This window comes from Pelobates fuscus, chromosome 2 (genome assembly GCF_036172605.1).
Source record: "Pelobates fuscus isolate aPelFus1 chromosome 2, aPelFus1.pri, whole genome shotgun sequence".
Taxonomy (NCBI): Eukaryota; Metazoa; Chordata; class Amphibia; order Anura; family Pelobatidae; genus Pelobates; species Pelobates fuscus.
The window spans coordinates 135,564,346-135,587,795 of NC_086318.1; the positions used below are offsets into that span (position 1 = coordinate 135,564,346).

Consider the following 23,450-nt stretch of genomic DNA (forward strand, 5'->3'; position numbering starts at 1 on the left):
ACTCAAAAGGCATTAAAGTGATATATCTGTAGTTTTACACCACATTTTAATCTGTAATTTAACAAAAAACAATAAGAACACAGTGGTATGGGAGTAACTTTTGCACTGAGCTGACAACTGGTCAGGTCTGTAAATATTTACTTTTTATATTAAGGAGATGTTCGGTTATCTTGTTTGGAGTACTTATTTTAGCACTTTTTTGGGATAGTGAGAGACTGTTCGTCTTATAGGCATATTTAACAAGGTGGTTATTAGCTTGTTTTCTACACATACGGATTAGCTATCCCTCCCCCATTTTTATAACTGTGGGCTGAGTGTGGATTGAAGTGAGTTTTTTTTTCTCTAACGGTAGAGAAGATGGTCAGAGAAGCTGCCTTTGGTTTTTTTTGTGTGTTTTTTTTTTTTTTTTTTTTAGCAATGGCTGCCTCTTGAGTTTAGCTCACAACAACCAGGAAATAACAGGACCTGTTGTCTGCTTGACATCCAGGGGGATGTAACCAGGTTAATTTATAAAACTGACCATTTCTATTGAAATCGGCACATTTTCTAAAATGAAAAAGACAGACACATTCTTCACACATAAAGCACTTCATCTAGCTAAACTGCATTAGGGGTCTGGGTTGCCCCTTTAACTATGTCCCCCATGTGCCAACATGCAGGTATGAATGGGGCAGGTGAAGTCTTTGCAAAAAAATTGCTCAGACTCTGCCAGTGACATCGCCGCTTTAACAGTGCTGCCAGCATTCCAAACAGTTAGACCAGCTGCTTTTTTGAAACGTTCCCCACTCTGACAGCCTGCATGCTGAGTGCAGGGAGGTTGGTACGTCTGGCGCTCGCTAGGATCATTTAAACCGGCGATCCGGGGCCATTACTGCTCTGAGGAGGGCACCATCCTGGGCCCATTGGTGAGGGAAGCAGTAAGCTGTATACAATGAGCTGTACAATATCCCAGCTAACATGGCTCTGTGTATAGTTACAATGTGTGGATTACCACACACGGTTTATCAGATTTCTATTACTGCATACTGTGCCCGTACAGACAATGTAACTACTCACCGACTCGGACACAACCGTCACATCCACCATGTTATTCTAAACACATCATTTGTATTAAATTAAGCCCTGCACTCATACTCCCACTACTCCTGGGCAGCAGCAACGACTGTAGTACATACAGTGCCGCCCAGGAGTAGTGGGAGTTTGAGCACAGGGCTTATTTTTGTGTATTTGCTTTTGTATCACACAACCATGTTACAGTGCTGCCGTCCACAGCCCATGTGTTCACTAATAAGAGTTAATAAGTGTGTGGGGGGTTCAGAAAGATACCCCTCTCTGTTTTATATTACATTTAAGCCAAAAGCAGCAAGCAGTGTTAATTTTGGCAGCAAATTTCAATTTAGTTTTAGTCAGTCTTTTGACTAACAAGCCATTATAGTTTTAGTCGTATTTCAGTCATCTAAATTAAAGCCTATATAGGTCTCTTAAGCCCTTTCCCAGCCCTTCTGTGTCTTTTTGTGTGTGTCCCATTCCCCTGACTAATGCATTAAGTTGCCTCCTGCAGCATATAATTTCTACATACATCGGAACAGCCTTTATCGTATGCTATCCATCAGCATTTAAAAAGATATGAATTCAGCAAACCATGAAAATGTAATAGGCCATAACCCAGGGGTAGGCAAACTTTGGCACTCCAGGTATTGTGGACTACCTCTCCACTGTTGCTTTACCAGCACCATGGGTATAAGAGCATTAAGGGGGATGTAGTCAAGAAGGCACCTATCCCTAACCCCTTAAGGACCAAACTTCTGGAATAAAAGGGAATCATGCCATGTCACACATGTCATGTGTCCTTAAAGGGTTAAATTAAGGTATGTGGGGACCACATGTTCCATGATGCTCAATTAATCTTCAGGCAGGCTGAGGATCACAGGAAATGTAGTTCTCAAAAATCTGAGTGCCAATGCTAGTCATCACTTCCTTGAAAATTACCGTGCTAACTATGTCCTTTCTATTGTAAGCAGAAAAATATCCGCCCCGTCCTCCCTGCCTAGCACTATATGGCCACGTATGAGCTCTGCAGCGGGTACATGTCCTGTCACAATGTATTCCCCTCACAGCTCGGCAATCATCGGAAATCCTCCTCCTCGGGCTCCCTGTGTCTGGAAAGGTAGCTCGGCGAGGTAGGTCCTGCAAGGTAGGTACACTTTCCATCACTCAGCTTATAGATAGGGCACATTCAGGGTTAGATTTAGCCTCTCAATGCTTATTCTAACCTTAAAAGTAAGGTTACATTTTCCTACAGGTCAGTAATCTGTAAAGACTTCTTAAATCTAAGCCTCAAATTAACCCTAGGGGTCCCATGTCCAAGTGCTGCAAGGAAGCCCTAACTATAAACTGAGGGATGGTAAGTGTATCTACCTTGCAGGACCTACCTCGGCGAGCTGCCTTTATAGACACAGGGGTCCCCATGGAGGATGATTTCCGATGATTGCCGAGCTGTGAGCTTGTGATAGGAAACTGAATGTGATGGTTTACATCAAGAAATAAACTTTTTTTTAAAATATTAATTTTATTGCTACGCTAATAAACGCACACAGAACATATGTTCCTTTTTTACCTTGTAAGTGTATATATATATATAAAATAATAATAATACTTTGTACTCTGAGCGATCGGTTTAAGTCTCCGGGCACATTAAACCGTTGTTTAATTAGTCATTCATTACATGGTTGCAGAGCCAACGCCTGGTTTATTACTGAATGGGGCGCAATGAGCTCGCTAGTTTCTTGCACATTGTATCCTGCTAATGGGAGTGTGCGTTCCAGCAGCGTCCAATAGCTCTCCGCTCATTGGCTAACAGCGAGCGTTAACTTCCAACAAAATTCTTACCCTGACTGACCCACTGCCTGCTAGTTCACACGCCCAAACCAGGCGCCTGGTCAGCAGCAAGCGGGAGACACATATTTAACAAGACAATCACAGAAAGCCCTCCTTGTTGGTAAGTCACTTTACTGACTTCAAATCAATGTACCCACATTCTTGTGTGTTCGGCTCTTTTTAAACGAAAAACTAAATTCGATTCATCTAGTTGCAAAGGGAGGGAGTGGAGGGGATCTAATTTCACCCTTCTCTTTCACTGTATGAACCGCTCTCTCATTCCTAATTTATTTTGGAACTGGTGACATCACTGTAACTTTGCAGAGCCCCACACCTAGAACTGTGTATTATATACTCTTCGAATCATTGGTTGTTGAATCGCCCCTCTTTGTTTTTTGGTTTGTTTATTTATCTCCAAATGTGAAGATGCAAATTTGGAAGCAAGAGTCATAAGTGACAATGGATTGCGTATGCACACTTTGTATGTCTGATTATACCTATCCGAGGCAAAAGAAAATACAACTTTTGGAAACTACTGCCATGTTAATGTTATTTTTTTTGGTTTTAGAATATGTTGTTTAGGTGGAGCTCTGTCCAGTATCTGGATATTTTTTTACTGAATAGTGGATGTTGGTTTCCCTGTCATATTACTACTTCTATAACTACAAAGTGAGCCCTCTAAAATATATACAGCATTATGAATGCTGCTTCTGTCGTAGCTCTGGTATAAGACAGAACTATTACATGTCCCTTATACATGCTGGTGCCATAGGTACCTCATACCGCAGGAGGTAAATAAACATGGCAAGGATATTTATTTTTGGTCTTTCTTTGCTGAAAGCAGCCCTGTTATCTCTAGAGGCCTTTTTGGATACTTCGCAAGGTCCCCAAAAAGTTGAGGCTATAGGAAGTTTAGACTTGCTTGAATTTAAACATGTGCGTTTGTTGCATTCTTTCTTAAACCGATTCTTTTGGCGGAAAATCGATTTTTGTTTTTTGTCTCTAAACTGAACAATCAGTTTTAAAAACAAACTGCAAAAGGTTCCATGCCAGGCGAATTGATGCGTTTTTTTTTAAGGAAAAGTGCAACAAATGTATGTCTACCTAAAGACATCCCTCACGGACACCACCATCTTTTTCAGCCCCTGGTGCTTCATGTGCCAGGTACCTGCACCACTGCTGTTCTTTGAAGGATGCATGATAATGATGTGATTAGGTCTATGGCGGATTCTGTGAGACTGCAGCATCCTCCATAGAACAGCTCTTGCAATTCATTAAGAGGTTTCCCTTTCCATGCAGATGGGCAGCACTCTTCATGTGCTGTCCATCTGCATGTAGAAGTGATATACCCAGGAAAATTGGCAAATCTAAGAAGCGCTCATTTATATAATGTATTTTGTGAAGCGGTGCTTTACTATTTGTTGCAATTGTCATGTTTCATAATGCTTCTGCCCCTAAGGCAGCTTGGAGCATGTGAAAGCTATACGTAACAAGCTTATGTGAGTTGAACAAAGAGCAGACCGCTAAAAGAAATCGATTATAGATTGTTATGTAAGAGTGGTTTCATTATTACCACTTGCTCGATATCCCAGGCCTTCTTTCCAACAGTGACAAGTATGAACTGAAAGGTCAAGGAGCTAATAAAGCTTAATAAGGGATTAATTTGGATAACGTACTTTGGTACAGTAATTGATATTTGGTCTGCTGTGTGGAAGAAATGTCATACAGTGCATGGTTATTCACTAAAGCGAGAATTGCCGGAAATTCAAAGTAAATTTTTAAATTTAGGTCAAAATAGCAGAGTTGGAAACATTCTACATGTCTGTTCTGTTTTTCTTCTGGCAATTTTTGCCTTATAGTCAATTTCAGGCAAACATAAATTTTGTTTAACTGAAATTCCAGTGCAGTAAAAAAAGAGAAGACCAAGTGGGGTGTACTTTTTGTCTTCTTTATTTTTTTCCTACGCCTGACAAAACTTAATAGGCAGAGCAAACGCCATCATGTTTTGTCATTCTTTGCCTCCCCAAGGCCCCATGGTTTCATTGGATCCTCCATAGACATCAATGTTGTGCATGTGCACGAGTACAGTATTGACATAGGCTTTTGGCAAATGAAGCGTCAGAAGCCGAAGAAGAACCATGGAGTGAAGATCCCCGCCGCCGTGAGGGACCGCTTAAGGTTATTATCTTACCCTGCACCTCCGGTCACCAAACATCAAGCAGCAAAGTCAAAATCGGGGGACTAACTAAAGTATGCAAAAACCCCAGAAGGTGATAAAGCAGCTTTTAAATTTGACATTTACCATGAATCCCTGACAGCTCACTTTTATGCAGGTTTTATTTCATCTTCAACTTTATTTATTTTAAATTTTTTTGTAAACGCTCCACATGAGAAAATTAATATTTTTGAATTTTTAGTAGAGTTAGAGTCTTGGATGCCTAGTGGTCCAGTTGAGTGTGTGGACTGCCCCGGTGTTCTTTTCAGTCCTGGTGCTTGTTTTGAGTTTGGTGGCAATACTGCAACTGTGCATCATTAAGTGTTCTTGCATAGCAAGACTACTTAATGTTATCTCATATATATATATATATATTATTCTTATTCCTATTATAGCCAAATATACCACCCTAACTCCTCCCACAGTTTTTACACTACATAGACAGAAATATACAGAAACGTGCAGATTGTTCCCGATTGGATTGCTATTACTTTGTGGAACGTTTCGCCGAATGGTTCACGGAATATCGTCGTTCTTGTGGCGAAATTGTTCCCATAGGAATGAATGGCAAAATGTTCAAAACTAGAGTGGGAGCTGGCAAAAGCTGAAAAATCAGGACATGATTTCTAAACTGCCACCACTCCCTCATTTTCAAGCCCACCTACACAAATCTTATATCAAAATGTTCAGCTATCCCTGCTGCCACTAAAAATGTCCACGACTAAGCCATAGTCCTTATAGTTTACACAATATAATAATTTGTTTGCAACTAACGCCGTCCATTGACATTCATTGAAACTCCACTCTACAAAGCTCAAATTTGAAGGGCAATTTCTAAACTTCGACTGTGCCTTCATTTATAATACTTCAGAGACATACTATGCATCAAATTGTAGACCTGGGTCTTGTGATTCTCACAATATAAAGCTCTTCGCTGTAGGATTTATAGTTTTTAAAATATGACAGTTTGAAGATGGTAACCGCCAAAATACTCTGACCTGTGCCAGGCTGGAGCAGCAAGTGATGTCATAGACAGGGCCTTTTGTACACCTGCTAATGTTTTTATAAATGTATGTTTTAACCCCTTAACGCCGTTACGGCGTTCTATGCCGTCGCGGCTTTAAAGCCGTCGCGGCGGCATAGAACGCCGTAACGGCTTGCAGCCCCTGGAGGAGAGATGTACTCACCTCCGCCGCGATCCTCTTCTGGGGGGCTGCCTGAGAGCCCAGGCAGCCCCCCTCCGGCAAATGAGGCCCCCGGGGGCCATGTGATCGCTCTCAAAGAGCGATCATATGGCCCCCATAGCTGGCTATGGATCTGCCAGCAGGGGGACTGTCTAAAATATTAGACAGTCCCCCTGCTGGTAGGAAAGTATAAAAAAAAATTAAATACACATGGTAAAATAAAATAAAAGTGTGTGTATGTATGTATGTATGTATATGTATATATATATATATATATATATATATATATATATATATATATATATATATATATATATATATATATATATATATATATATATATATGTGTATATATATATATGTATATGTAACGTCATACGTAATGTATTTTAACCCCTTAACACCGCAGCCAAATGTACAAGTTGTGAACGAAACAAAATGTAAACAAAACCTGGCATTTGCGCTATATGTCTGTCCAACCGTAATTCACCTCTTTCATATTAAATGCACCCACACTTATTATATATCATTTAATTCAGTGGAAACAGGGCTTTCATTTAATATCAAATATTTAGCTATGAAACATAATTTAATATGAAAAAAATGGGAGAAAATAAGATTTTTTTTTTCATTTTTTTTAGTTCTACATGACATTTTAACTGTCAATGTCATAATACTGTATGCTTTTACTGCAATAAAATACACATATTTGTATTCAGCAAAGTCTCACGTGTAAAACAGTACCCCCTATGTACAGGTTTTATGGTGTTTTGGGATGTTACAGGGTCAAATATAGCGCGTTACATTTGAAATTGAAATTCGCCAGATTGGTTATGTTGCCTTTGAGACTGTATAGTAGCCCAGGAAATAAATTTACATCCACAATGGCATACCATTTGCAATAGTAAACGACCCAAGGTATTGCAAATGGGGTATGTCCAGTCTTTTTTAGTAGCCATTTGGTCACAAACACTGGCCAAAGTTAGCGTTAGTATTTGTTTGTGTGTGAAAAATGCAAAAGATGCCAATTTTGTCCAGTGTTTGTGACTAAGTGGCTACTAAAAAAGACTGGACATACCCCATTTGCAATACCTTGGGTTGTCTACTATTGCAAATAGTATGTCATCATAGGGGTAATTTTCATTCTTGGGCTACCATAGGGTCATAAAGGCAACGTAAGCAATCTGGCGAATTTTAAAGTGAAAAAAATGAAACATAAGCCTTATATTTGACGCTGTAATTTTTGAAAACCCCATAAAACCTGTACATGAGGGGTACTGTTGTACTCGGGAGACTTCGCTGAACACAAATATTTGTGTTTCAAAACAGTAAAAAGTATTGCAGCAATAATATCGTCCGTGTAAGTGCTGTTTGTGCGTGAAAAATGCAAAAACCGTCACTTTTACTGGCGATATCATCGTTGTAATACATTTTACTGTTTTGAAATACTAATATTTGTGTTCAGCGATGCCTCCCGAGTAAAACCGTACCCCCCATGTACAGGTTTTATGGTGTCTTGGAAAGTTATAGGGTTAAATATAGTGCTAGCAAATTAAATTCCCTTTACTTTCGGCATGGGTTGTCAGGCAGGTCCCGCTAATTGTAATTAATTAGGATACCTAATTATGTAAAATTATTACATAAATATGTGTAGAATTAATATATGTGTGTGTATGTATGTATGTATATAATTTTTTTTAATATTTTTATTTATATATAGGTGTGTGTGTGTGTGTGTGTGTGTGTGTGTGTATATATATGTATATATATGTATATATATATATATGTGTGTATATATATATATATAGTGATGTATATATTTATGTATATAGATATATATTATTTCGTTATAAGTGTATTTTGATATATATATATATATTAATATCACAATACAGTTAGAACGAAATAAAACACATCTATATATTTTTTAATATTTTATTTTTAATTTTTTTAATTTTATTTTTTTACGTATTTACATATTTATTTTTTTATATTATTTATAAATATATATATATATAACAATAATTATATATATTTAATCAATATCAGTCTACGTGTAATTTGATATTTATATATATATATATATATATATATATATATATATATATATATTAAAATACACCTAGACAGTGTATGTGTGTGTGTGTGTATGTATATATATATTTAATGTATATAATTTATTTATTTTTACACTGTTTTAACATTTTTTTTATTTGATTTTCAGCCAGCAGGGGGACCAACTGTCATTACAGTTGGTCCCCCTGCTGGCAATGCAGCAGGCAGCTAACCCGGCCATGTGATTGTGAGGACCTCGCAAGGACCTCACTCTCACATGGCCGGGAGGGCTCCTGGAGGGCGGATGTGCCGCGGGGGGCTCCCTGGGAGTCCCCCAACCGCGATCGCCGGCGTGGGATCGCCGGCGACCGGGTAAGTTACAAAAAACCGGAGGGCGTACTATTACGCCCTGCGGCGTTTAGAGCCGCTTTTAAAAGGACGTAATAGTACGCTCTCCGGTCATAAGGGGTTAATATTAATATAAGTATATATATATTAGCATTAAAATACACTTAGAATGATGTTACATATATATAATATGTATATATATATATATATATATATATATATATATATAATAGATCTACATATATATTATATATATATGTATAATTACAATAATAAATAAATAAAAATATTGAAACAAAATTTCAATATTGAAATATAATTTCATTCTAACTGTATTTTGTTATTAATATATATATATATATATATATATATATATATATATATGAAACAGAATACACTTAGAATGACATTCTATATATATCTATATATAAAATACAAATAACCGCGCATATATATATATATATATATATATATATATATTTACATTAGTATACACGTAGAATTTAAATACCTATAAATGCATATACCGTATATACTCGAGTATAAGCCGACCCGAATATAAGCCGAGGCCCCTAATTTTATCCCAAAAAACTGGGAAAATTTATTGACTCGAGTATAAGACTAGGGTGGGAAATGCAGCAGCTACTGGTAAATTTCTAAATAAAATTAGATCCTAAAAAAAATATATTAATTGAATATTTATTTACAGTGTGTGTATAATGAATGCAGTGTGTGCGTATGTGTGTGTGTATGAGTGCAGCGTGTGTGTATGAGTGCAGCGTGTGTGTATGAGTGTGTGTGTGCATGAATGCAGTGTGTGTGTGTGCATGAATGCAGTGTGTGAATGCAGTGTGTGCAGGGCCGGTGCAAGGATATTTGCCGCCGTAGGCAAAAAAAATGTTGCCGCCCCCTCCCCCCCCCATATGTCCTGACTTCCCCTCCTCCTCCCTCAGTGGTCCTTACCTCCCCACCCCCGTGTTCCTTCACCCCCCCCCAGTGGTCCTGACTCACCCCTCCCCTAGTGGTCCTTACCCTCCCCTCCCCTAGTGGTCCTTACTTCCCCCTCCCCTCCCATAGTGGTCCTTATCCCACCCCCTCCCTCTCATAGTGGTCCTTATCCCCCTTCTCCCTCCCATAGTGTTCCTTATCCCCCCCCATCCCTCCCATAGTGGTCCATATACCCCCCTCCCTCCCATAGTGGTCCTTATACCCCCCCTCCCTCCCATAGTGGTCCTTATCCCACTCCCTCCCTCCCATAGTGGTCCTTATCCCCCTTTTTTTGTTATTAGTAATTTTTTTTTATTATTATTAATTTTGTATTATTATTTCGTATTTTATTTATATTTTTTTTTTTTCGTCCCCCCTCCCTGCTTGATATATGGCAGGGAGGGGGGCTCTCCTTCCCTGGTGGTCCAGTGGCAGTTCAGTGGGGGGGAGAGGGGGGCTGGCAGCTGTACTTACCTGTTCTGCAGCTCCTGTCAGCTCTCTCCTCCTCTGCGCCGTCCGTTCTGCTCTTCTGTCAGCTCCCAGTGTAAATCTCGCGAGAGCCGCGGCTCTCGCGAGATTTACACTGGGAGCTGACCGAGGTGCTGACCGGACGGCGCAGAGGAGGAGAGAGCTGACAGGAGCTGCAGAACAGGTAAGTACAGCTGCCAGCCCCCCTCTCCCCCAGTCTGTATTATGGCAATGCAAATTGCCATAATACAGACCTTGACTCGAGTATAAGCCGAGTTGGGGTTTTTCAGCCCAAAAAATGGGCTGAAAAACTCGGCTTATACTCGAGTATATACGGTATATTAAAATTCTACGTGTATATTTAAGTAATTTTTTAACATAATTATGTCATTTGATTAATTAAAATTTGATTGACATGCCTGACAACACAGGGAGAAAGTGCAGAGAATTTAATTTGCAAGCCCTATATTTGACCCTGTAACTCTCCAAGACACCATAAAACCTGTATATAGGGGGTACTGTTTTACTCGGGAGACTTTGCTGAACTCAAATATTAGTGTTTAAAACTGGTAAATTGTATTACAATGATGATATTTTAAGTAAAAGTGATGTTTTTTGCATTTTTTTACAAACAAACGTCACTTTTATGGACTATTATTGTTGTAATATGTTTTACTGTTTTAAAACACTAATATTTGTGTTTAGTGAAATCTCCCGAGAATAACAGTACCCCCATGTACAGGTTTTATGGTGTTTTGGAAAATTAGAGAGTCACATAAGGCTTGCATTTCATTTTTTTGACATTGAAATTTGCCAGTTTAGTTATGTTGCCTTTGAGACCGTATGGTAGCCCAGGAATAAGAATTACGCCCATGATGGCATACCATTTGCAAAAGTAGACTACCCAAGGTATTGCAAATGGGGTATGTCCAGTCATTTTTAGTAGCCACTTAGTCACAAACACTGGCCAAATATTAGTTTTTTGCTTTTTTCACACAAAAACAAATATGAACGCTAACTTTGGCCAGTGTTTGTGACTAAGTGGCTACTAAAAAAGACTAAACATACCCCACGTTCAATACCTTGGGTTGTCTACTTTTTCAAATGGTATGCCATTATGGGGGTAATTCTCATTCCTGGGCTACCACACCGTCTCAAAGGTAACATTACTAATCTGGCAAATTTCAATTTGAAAATGGAACGTTCTATATTTGACCCTGTAACTTTCCAAAACACCATAAAACCTGTTAATGGGGGGTACTGTTGTACTCGTGAGACATCGCTGATTACAAATATGTGCATTTTGTTGCAGTAACACCTAACAGTATTATGACATTTACAGCTAAAATGTGAGGCGGAACTACAAATTAAAAAAATAAATTAAAATTTAAAATTAAAAAGTTTTTATTTTATTCATAATAAATTGTTTCATATATAAATATTTTATATGAAATGAAAGCCCTGTTTCTCCTGAACAAAATTATATATAATAAGTGTGGGTGCATTTAATATGAAAGAGGTGAATTACGGTTGAACAGACACATAGCGCAAATTCCAGTTTTTGTTTACGTTTTGTTTTGATCAGAACGTGTACTATTGACTCCGTCCTGAAGGGGTTAATGTAACTGTGAAGCACTTTGGGCAACAACGTTGCAATTAAATGTGCTATATAAATAAATAATAACAGTTACTCCGCCCACTCCAGTTGTAGACTACTGGTGGAGGCAAGAACACTTCACACAATTTCCCCAGAAATTGTAGCTTTTCTAGTTGTGAATGTTATGGTACAGCATGCACCTTGCTTTGTTTCTCTGTGTCCAGAGTACTTCATAACTTTGCAAATAATCATTGCTGCTCTTAGGGTACCCCGTAGATCTGTGATTTCAAAGAAGGAATTGTACTTCTTTGCTACCCAAGCATCATTTTGGTGTGAGTTTGTGCTCTCATTTGCAGTGATTCCTTTTTTTTTTTATTCACTTAATAGTGCTTTTCAATTGTTTTAGAAAAGCAAGTAAACCATTGCCTAAATATAAAAGCTGTATAAACAGAGACGAGGAGAGCAAAAGAAGGCGAAATCTATAATCTAAAAAATCATTTGATGAGGGAGAGTGAAAACTTTTGCTTCTCTATAGCATTAAAAAATAGTATTATTTAAAGTGTAACTGTCACTTCCAGAGCGCATACAGTACTGGAGTGAGTAATGCAGCGGATGTAAGTGGTGGGTTGTTTGTTTGTTTTTTCTGCTGAATTTCACAGCAACTTTGCCATGCCTTGGGCTTGCACATGTCTGCTTTAGCATCTAATGGATAAAATACTGTACACATGCCCTCTGCATTTACTCCAGCAGTGTGGCACACATGGCACAGAAGTAGTTCTCACTGACATGCTTTGTAGGCGTTTCGGCACAGCTGTAGGGTTTGCTCACATTACCTCTTTTAGATCTTTACTCTTGATAACACCATGCATACATCCGATTCACCATAAAGGCAATGCATGTTATTTTTTAAGCATAATCTTAATTTTAAATGTATGGTGTCACTGCCTTGAATATGCAAACTGTTCCCATGTGGTGTAATGAATATACTGCTTATAACATGACACTCCCTCTGATTGTTGGTGCACTTATATATTAAATTTTTCCCCATGTGTCTGGTTTTTCATTGTGATTATTCACTAAAATGTGTCTTAACAGAAGTTGCTCTCAAGCGAAAATGTACGTTTAAATTCATTTTTGAATGAATTCCAAATCACATTTTAGTCATTACACTTGTAAAGTGTTCTCTGCAGTTAGTTGTATGTTTCATATTAAAACATTTAATTAAAGGGACATTATAGTCACTTGAACAACTTTAGCTTAATGAAGCAGTTTTGGTGTATAGAACATTCCCCTGCAGCCTCACTGCTCAATCCTCTGCCATTTAGGAGTTAGATCCCTTTATTTATGAACCCTAGTCACCTCCCTGCATGTGACTTGCACAGCCTTCCATAAACACTTCCTGTAAAGAGAGCCCTATTAAGGCATTCTTTATTGCAAGTTCTGTTTAATTAAGATTTTCTTATCCCCTGCTATGTTAATAGCTTGCTAGACCCTGCAAGAGCCTCCTGTATGTGATTAAAGTTCAATTTAGAGATTGAGATACAATTATTTAAAGTAAATTACATCTGTTTTAAAGTGAAACCAATTTTTTTTGTCAATCATAGCCAGGGGAGGTGTGGCTAGGGCTGCATAAACAGAAACAAAGTGTTTTAACTCCTAAATGACAGTGAATTGAGAAGTGAAATTGCAGGGGAATGGTCTATACACTAAAACTGCTTTATTTAGCTAAAGTAATTAAGGTGACTATAGTGTTCCTTTAATTGCCAGTGTAAAATGAAATGTTGCAGCAAATATGTCTTGCAGCTGACTAGGTTATATGGGCTCATTGACACTTGAGTCTTCATCTTAAGGGACTCAGAAAAATGGACAAAAACTATATCCGAAGGAGCAGTAGTCAAATCCTAATTTGCTCTGCTATCTCCTAGATTGTAAACTCACACTTCCTCTTTCATAGTACATTGCAGGAGTTTGAAGCTCACAGGCAAGTTTCACTTCTCCTTATGTGTTTTTTTTTTTCCTCTTCTTTTTCCATTAAATTGTAAAGCACTTTAGAGCAAGTTCTTATATATAAACTTTTAAATAAAGCGTTCTGAGCAGCATTTTAAAGCTGCTTAGTGCCATATACACTCCATCCTCTGAGTGAGGCACCAACTCTCAAAACAATGTAACTACACAACTAAATTGGTCATACATAATCTTCAAATAAAATCACTGAGTTGGCTGGGTTCAGAATTGAGCCAGTGTGGTCTCTTACACGGAAGCATGTTGCGTCGTAATTGAAATTGGTATGCAAATTTAAAGAGATACACAAAACAACTTCAGGTTAAAGGGACACTATGTTCACCAGAACTACAGTTTAATGTAGTTGTTCTGGTGTCTATGTCCTATCACTGCAGTGTTTAAACTGCTGCCTAGTAACGCCTTTAGTGGCAGTCACTCAGATGACCATTAGAGGTGCATCCTAGTCCAGTGCACCTACATTCAGCGTCTCTGTGCTCTGCATTATTCAATGCATCTCTATGAAGAGATGCTGATTGGCACAGTGCAGCCTTTGCCGCACATGCACAATAGCCTCACAGTGCTTTCCTGTGATTGGCTGAGCTAGTCAAAGGTAGGAGGTGGGGCCAGCCACAACAGGACTGGTGCAGCGCTGGGAAAAAGTGAGTAAAATCATCTATTTAAAGTAGGGGGGGGGGGGGGGCGGGGGTGAGGATCAGATTCTAACTTTCAGGATTACTGTTGATCCAGCACGCAGAATTGTATCACACCTAGGACTAAGAACCTCTAACCGGACCATAGAATGGCCAGACTTAACGTTACAGAGAATAGTCAAAATACTTGCCGAGTTCAGGAACACAGAGCGAGGAACAGCGATAAGGAAAAGCCAAAAATCAGGGAAGTCGGAACAAAGCCAAAGTCAAAAACCAGAAAACACGATCAGGAACACACTCTTGGATAACCATCAAAGGGAAACCACGACAGGGCACTGACAGGTAATTTGGGTTTAAATACCCCTCAATTGGCTGCCTCCAACCTCTGACCCCAAAACGTTTGTGCACGTTTACAACTTGATGTCGCACGCACGTTGGCGCCATCTTTGGTGTGGGTGAAGGTAAGTTTATTATAAAAATCCTAAGAGCGTCGCACCCGCTGGGGACTGGAGGGAGGTCGGGCGTTGATCTGCCGCGAGCAAGGTAAGTAAGAATTGTTTCTGTCAGGGTGGTTGCTTACTTTATGTGCACCCACGCCAGCAGAATCACTGGGAGCCGTGACATTAACTTGCACTAGATGATTTTTTTTTTTTTTTTTTAATCTTCTGCTCTGTAAATTCAACATTAATCACACACCTAAAGCTACTGCAGGGTCTAGAAGACTATTAACAAAACAGGAGTTACGAACTCATGATCTTGCTTTACAGGAAGTATTTAGGGAGGCTGGGCAAGGTACATGAAGGGAAGTGTAACTTAAGCTGTCTAAACAGTAATTTAAAAGAAACCTATAGTGTCAGGAACACAAACATGTATTCCTAACACTATAGTTTTAAAATCTGTATTTAGATTCCTAGTTCCCTTGCCTCCCTTTTTGAAAAGGTGATTTTACTCGCCTTATATCCTACGCCGTGCCAGTTTTGAAAAGGCAGTGTTTACATTATTCTGTAGTGGTACTTGTGACAATAGTGTCCCTTTAAAGGGACACTATAGTCACCAGAACAACTACAGCTTATTGAATTTGTTCTGGTGAGTAGAATCATTACCTTTAGGCTTTTGTTGTAAACACTGTCTTTTCAGAGAAAATGCAGTGTTTACATTACAGCCTAGTGATAACTTCACTGGCCACTCCTCAGATGTCTGTTAGAGATCCTTCCTGGGTCATGGCTGCCTAAAATGCATCCAAACATTCAGTATCTCCTTCTTCTGCATGCAGACACTGACATTTCCTCATAGATTCATTGATTCAAGTCATCTCTATGAGGAGATGCTGATTGGCCAGAGCTGTGTTTGATTTCTGCTGGCTCTGCCCCGATCTGCCTCTTTGTCAGTCTCAGCCAATCGTATAGGGAAGCATTGTGATTGGATCAGGCCACCACTTCTGATGTCAGATGAAGTTCACAGGCAAAGGCAGACTTGAATCAAAGTAAGATTTTACTATTGTTAGGGAGGCCAAGGGGGCTAGATAGTGGTTTTAACAGTATAGGGTCAGGAATAAATGTTTGTGTTCCTGACCCTATAGTGCTCCTTTAAATAAATGTGCTTTTGTGGGTGGTTATCACAAGGGAACCTAAATACATACATGTTCTAATGGTCTGCTTGTGCTGTTACCTTCCTTATATTTTAATTCTAAGCCATTAATGTTTGTATTTTCTAAATACTATGTTGGAAAAAGATCACCAAAGTATATGGAATAGGGAAACCATTGCTTTAAGTTATCATGTTGTGGTGTAGGTAGGCATGCATGTTTAAATTTAGTGCCAGGACCACACACTGCTAAACATATTGAGTTTTTTTTCCCCTCCCCCTCCCCTTTTCTATATAAGGATTTTGAAGATTTAGCAGGGCCTGATCTTTATTTGTGGTCTGAGTGTCATTTGTTATCTTGGCAGCCAGGGTTGTAGCACATGCAACAAAATAATTATTAAAGGCATTTGCTACATTTAGGGGATGTTGCAGCATTTAGTTTTCGTTTTGACAGTGGAGGGTTGGGAGTGGATTGTGGGGGTTTGTATGCTATTTATGAATTTTCAAAAGTTTCTTGGTTTTGATAGGTTTTTAAATTTTCAATGAAATATTGGGCCTTTGACATGATTGCTTGTTTTGTGCATGCATTTCGCCATTGTCTGTAGGTACAGTGATCGTTCATGGAGCCAGTACGCTTGAACTTTGACCACAGTGAATCTCTAAACTGGTACATTTGAATGAGGTCAGTTGTAACCCAGAGCAGGTATGTCCCTTTAGGTTGCACCTTACTCAGAGGCGCATGCAAAATCCAAACACGCAAGAACTCGGACTGAAAAAATGCAATTGCAGAGTCTAGATCTGGTATTAGACTTAATCTGTGCCATGGTATGTTCTTGAGATCGTTTAAAAAGGATTAAAGATTTAAAAATTTCAAAAAGACTTTGTGATTATAATCTTGGGAGGGGATTTAGTGGCCTTTATTTTGCGTATGCAGTACACTAAACAGTTGTCACTGAAACGTTTAGGGAGAATGCCCGCCTCCTGTATTATATCAGGACAACTGGAGAGAATCCAATCCAATATATCAGTGAATACATGTCTATATAACTAGTTTAGCTGTTATCAAGTGGTACTGTAATTAAGTGTTCTTGCATAGCAAGACTACTTAATGTTATCTCATATATATATATATATTATTCTTATTCCTATTATAGCCAAATATACCACCCTAACTCCTCCCACAGTTTTACACTACATAGACAGAAATATACCAAAACGTGCGGATTGTTCCCAATTGGATTGCTATTACTTTGTGGAACGTTTCGCCGAATGGTTCACGGAATATTGTCGTTCTTGTGGCGAAATTAGTCCCATAGGAATGAATGGCAAAATATTCAAAACTAGAGTGGGAGCTGGCAAAAGCTGAAAAATCAGGACATGATTTCTAAACTGCCACCACTCCCTCATTTTCAAGCCCACCTACACAAATCTTATATCAAAACGTTCAGCTATCCCTGCTGCCACTAAAAATGTCCACGACTAAGCCATAGTCCTGATAGTTTTCACAATATGACCATTTGTTTGTAACTCACGCCGTCCATTGACATCCATTGAAACTCCACTATAGCCAGCTCAAATTTCAAGGGCAATTTGTAAACTGCGACTGTGCCTTCATTTATAATACTTCAGAGACATACTATGCATCAAAATGTAGGTCTGGGTCTTGTGATTCTCCGCCAAAATACTCTGACCTGTGCCAGGCTGGAGCAGCAAGTGATGTCATAGACAGGGCCTTTTGTACACCTGCTAATGTTTTTATAAATGTGTGTTTTAATGTAACTGTGAAGCACTTTGGGCAACAACATTGCAATTAAATGTGCTATATAAATAAATAAATACTAACAGTTACTCCGCCTATTCCAGTTCTAAACTACTCGTGGAGGCAAGAACACTTCACACAATTTCCCCCGAAATTTTAGCTTTTCTAGTTGGTGTTTAAAATTGTATACTGTACACTATTTGGAATAACTGGTATGCTGTATGTTTCCAGTTGCTTTCACTCATCAGAGGTGGAAAAAGAATAAAAAAAAAAAAAAAAACAGCAACTTAATATTTGCTGAAGTGTAAAGTGGGTGAGTAAAACAGAAGTTGACCCTGTAATCTCAGCAATAGTATGTGTTACAACTCTGGATGTGATTTTATTTATTTATTTATTTTTCTCTGATTTATGGGTGCAGAAAAAAATGACAAACTGCAGCTCTCCCCTCTTTCTCTGAAAAGCCTCTGTGCTGAATGTGCGTTTGCATGCAACCTGGCTTTCCACTGCTGCTCAATGTGCTTTTGTACAGCTAGTTGAGACTGCAGATGGGCCTGCTACTTCCATTGGCTATGTGGAGCCAACAAAAGCGAAAGAAAACCTTACGCCGTCTAAGGGATAGTCAGGCTGGTGTTTCTGCCCCCTGTTAGTGATGGTTTCTATTGAAACAGGACAATTTTTCAACTGTTTAAAAAAAAAAAATCCAGACTAAAAGCATTTCAACAAGCCTTACATTCAGTCCAGAATATCAAAGTAAACCGGACTGTATCTATTTGTACCTGGGCAACAAATGTCTACACCAGGGGTATGAAACATTTGGCACAACATGTTGTGGACCACATTTTCCTTAAAGGGACACTCCAGGCACCCAGACCACTTCTGCCCATTGGAGTGGTCTGGGTGCCAACTCCCACTACTCCTAACCCTGCAAGTGTAATTATTGTAGTTTTCTATAAACTGCAATAATTACATTGCAGGGTTAACTCCACCTTTAGTGGCTGTCTACTAGACAGCCACTAGAGGGAACTTCCTGGATTATAGCACAGATTATCTGTGCTAGAGCGTTGCTGGACGTCCTCACACTGTTTGAGGACCTCCAGCGTCGCTCATTTCCCCATAGGAAAGCATTGAGGTCTCCCCGGGCCGGTGGGCGGGATCAGTCTCACCCACCGGCCGACGGAGTCAGTAGGTGGAGCGGCGCGGAGGAGGAGACAGCGACGAGGGACATCGTCTCTGCCTCAGGTAAGTGACTGAAGGGGTTTTCACCACTTCAGTAACCGGGGATTGGGGGTTAGGAGGGAGAGGGAACCTGCAGTGCCAGGAAAACGGATTGTTTTCCTGGCACTAGAGATTCCCTTTAAGGCTGGTAAATCATCAGGACAGGTGTAGTCCAAAGGTTGCCTGCAACTGGTACACTACACCCACACTGCAAAAAATTGACCATGTTTCTGACATGGATGAAGGTTCAGGCACAGGCCAGTACTACAATCAAAGGGACGCTCCGGGCAGCTAAACAAGTTAAGCTTGAATTAAAGTTTATAAGCTGAAATACCTCTGGTTAGTTTCTCTTCTTTCAATTCTGTGTAGTTTTTCTGCAATGCTGTAAAATGTTGTGCTGATTTCAGCAGTGTAACCCAGCCTCATTAGCCACCTCCCTCTCACATTTCCACATGTTCCTGATTCCCAGTCTCTGAAAGAAATGTACCTTTTGCAGGCAATAAAAATAGGCATGTCTTTTGTAGTTTAAGAGTTGCTCACAGCACAGTCTGCACTGCAGAGACAAGGCTACAGCCCATATGTGTTCCTCTCCCTCCCCTGTAATGCAAGTAATCCAACTTCCCTATCCACAGTGAACCCCTTCCCTGCCAGCCAACCTCCCTACTTAGTGTTAGCCCTTCCCCGGCAAGTCCCTGTGAGCCAACTTTACTACCCAGCGTTAACCCCTCCCTTGCCAGTCCCTGTTGTAAAAAAGAAATAAATATATATATATATATATATATATATATATATATATATAATATATATATATAGAGAGAGAGAGCCTGTAGTTGTGGGAGGGGTTTGTCTTTTAGAATAAGCACTGCTTTTGCAGCCTTTAGTAAACATCCCAGCACACATGATAAACTGGGACATTGGAATCATCTGCATACTACAGATATCCCTCAATCGGAGAGGGAACTGAGACAGGCATTTAAAGTACTGGTTATGTAATGTCAACATGTTTTAAAGGGACACTCCAGTGCCAGGAAAACAATCCGTTTTCCTGGCACTGCAGGTCCCCTCTCCCTCCCACCACCCATCCCCGGCTGCTGAAGGGGTGAAAACCCCTTCAGTAACTTACCTAAAACCCCCACTGTTGTCCCTCGGCGGTGGTTTCGGGTCGCCGCCGCTCCTCCCCTTCCTTACGTCAGCCAGTGGGCGAGACTGATCCCGCCCACTGGCCAGGGAGACCTAATGCGCATGCGCGGCAATGCCGCGCACGCGCATTAGAGCTCTCTATAGGAAAGCATTGAAAATGCTTTTCAATGCTTTCCTATGGGGAATTGAGCGACGCTGGAGGTCCTTACACAGCGTGAGGACGTCCAACGACGCTCTAGCACAGTGTGCTATTGACAAGGAAGTACCCTCTAGTGGCGGTCTAGTAGAGGACAAGTTAACCCTGCAAGGTAATTATTGCAGTTTATAATTGTAGTGAGAGATTTGACAATAAATAAGACAATTACAAAAAAACTTACAGGAGCGATAGGTTGAAGAGGACCCTGCTCAAACGAGCTTAGTCTATAGGAGGTGGGGTAAATACATTAGGACAGGAAATGGCAACCAGAAATGGTGGGCGTGAATCAGAGCAGGAGGAAAGAGAGTGCTGCCCTTTAGGAGAGAGCAAGGTACAGGCATGTGTGGTAGAGGATACTCTGGGATTACATAAACTTTTCTGAAGAGAGCTTTTAAAGGATCACTATAGGGTCAGGAACACAAACATGTATTCCTGACCCTATAGTGTTAACACCACCATCTAGCCCCCTGGGCCCCTCATGCCTCCACAAATATAGCAAAATCTTACTGTATTCAAGCCTGAAGCTGTAACTCTGCATGCTGTTAGACTCAGAAAAAAAGCAGTCTGCTGACATCATCAGAAGTGGTGGCCTGATCCAATCACAATGCTTCCCCATAGGATTGGCTGAGACTGACAAAGAGGCAGATCAGGGGCAGAGTCAGCATGATTCAAACACATCCCTGGCCAATCAGCATCTCCTCATAGAGATGAATTGAATCAATGAATCTCTATGAGGAAATGTCAGTGTCTGCATGCAGAAGAAGGAGATACTGAATGTTTGGATGCATTTTAGGCAGCCGTGACCCAGGAAGGATCTCTAACAGACATCTGAGGAGTGGCCAGTGAAGTTATCACTAGGCTGTAATGTAAACACTGCATTTTCTCTGAAAAGACGGTGTTTACAGCAAAAGCCTGAAGGTAATGATTCTACTCACCAGAACAAATTCAATAAGCTGTAGTTGTTCTGGTGACTATAGTGCCCCTTTAAGGCACTTCTTAAAAGATTGAAGACTAGGGGGGAGTCTGATGGCGGTAATCGGGCTATTCCATGGAAAGGGAGCTGTCCACAAGAGGTCCTACAAGCGTGAATTGACTGTACGTGTACGAGCAGCGGACAGGAGAAGGTCATGGGGAGTGAAAAGGGGCATACCTATGAATGCTTTATATGTATGGATTAGTACTTTGAGGTGACTCCTGTAGGATACAGGAGGTCAGTGTGTGAGATGACCAACTGGAGAGAACAATCAGTCTGATGGCAGCATTAATTAAAAATGTAGCGGGGCAATTTGGCTTTTGGTAACACCAATTAGCAGAGGGTTACAATAATCCATGCAAGAGATTACCAGAGCATGGACAAGGTCCTTAGTAGAATCTTGTGTAAGAAAGGGGTGGATGCGGCTATGTTTTTAAAGTGGCATCTACAGGATTTGGTAACAGACTGGATGTGAGACTCAAAGATGAGGCCAGAATCAATCAAGTATAATGCCAAGACAGCGTGCTTGCAAGGATGGGCTGATGTGGGTACCACTAACTTGAAGGGAGAGTGAAAGATGGATATCAGTATTAGGAGGAGGAAAGGCTCTGTTTTTAGAGAGACTGATGGAGGGGGGGGGGGGGGGGCGGCGTGCAGTATATCTAGGTGTCAAATACTGACCGTTGGTTTACTTATTTATTTATTTAAATTTTTTACCTATACAGTTACTTTAAAGCAGCACTGTCATGACCGCATCTTTTTTTTTTATTTAACCCCCCCCCCACCCCCAACTACACTACATCTAATTGCTCCCCTAGGTTCCCCATAGTACCTTTTTTTTTTTTTTTTGTGTGTGTGTGCAACCACTGGCTTCTTAATGTTTAGTAGACATGCCCCTACTCGCAAAATAGTGAGTGGGGGCATGAGGGAGATTTGAATCTCCCTTAAATACTAAGTAATCTTTACTTAGTATTAATAAACTTGCCTGAAAGACCAATCTTGGTCTTTTGGTAGATAGCTCCCTAATATTGTGGGAATTAGGGAGCTATCTACTAAGCGGCAAGATGCAGCTGAGGGACGAATAGGATTGGCATTTTATTCATTTAAGTGAAATTCTGATCCGAACAAAGTCCCGAATTGCGTCTTAGACATTCTGTCTATATTCTGTCAATATGACAGGACGTTCGGGAATACTGACAGGAAACTTTGCAAGATCACGGAGGATAGGGGAAGTATTGTGGGAAAATGTATTTGACCCACAGGAAGTGGGGTCAGAGCTGGTCAAGCGTAGGAAAGTAGTCCCTATGTTTTAAAGAAAACTAGATTGGATGAGAAGAAACGAAGAACAGATACCAAGACGGAGAGAAGAGGAAGTGATTGGCAAAAGGTAAGTTTGGCATGACAGTGCCGCTTTACGGCTATGCAGGCCTTTGCTCAGGGTAGTAGGTGATGTGCAAGCAAGGCCATCAGCCATTTGGCAAGTTTAGAAGATCTTGCTCAACTTGCCTAGCAGCTATGATGAAAATAAATTTACTCCCTTTCCCACTCTGCATCCAAGTCTAGTGCTATCGGTTTTGCAAGGGAAATTCCACACTCTGCATTGAAGTTCAACCTGTCCTGTATATGTCCCCAATCTTTAAACAGGCGAGCTCAAATCTCCAGATTTGCAACTACTCCACAAATTTGGGGAAGAATTCCTTTTTGAGTCCCAGAAAGCAATTGGACTTATACTTTAATCAACAAGTTGTTATCCCATACATAAACTATTTGTATCTAAGAATATTCTGGTTTAAAAAAATTAAACAAAATGCATTTTTATGTACATAACCTTGAAGGGAAAAAAACAAATACATCAATTGATGGCGTGCTTTGTACAGTACTTGTACAGTTCTAAATAGAATTTTAATTTTATTATTTTGTCCTGGCCTTTTTAAAGCTGCTCTGTCATGAACTTGGTTTGTATTTTTATTTATTTTCCTGCCCTACAATTCTTAAAGGGACACTACATTCCTCCGAAAAAAGAAAGCTTAATGTAGTTTTTCTGGTGTCAATATCCTGTACCTGCAGGCTTTTTTTTTTTTTCTTCACGTAATTACTGCCTTTCAGGGAAAAGGCAGTGTTTACATTGCTCCGTAGGGACACCTACAGTGGCAGTCACGCAGGCGGCCACTAGAGGTTCTTTCTGAGTCAGTGCTGAACAA

General features: G+C 40.0%; 2 protein-coding genes across 2 annotated transcripts in view; one reads left to right on the plus strand and one right to left on the minus strand.

The window, feature by feature from the left end:
* The window catches only part of MCF2L2 (MCF.2 cell line derived transforming sequence-like 2), a 446,256-nt gene that overhangs the window by 174,729 nt on the left and 248,077 nt on the right, over positions 1–23,450 (minus strand). The window lies entirely within an intron of this gene.
* Positions 2,787–23,450, plus strand: part of B3GNT5 (UDP-GlcNAc:betaGal beta-1,3-N-acetylglucosaminyltransferase 5) — a 32,286-nt gene continuing 11,622 nt past the window's right edge. The window contains exon 1 of the mRNA XM_063442726.1: positions 2,787–2,998. The gene's annotated coding sequence lies outside the window, so the exon portion shown is untranslated. The remainder of the gene's footprint in view (positions 2,999–23,450) is intronic.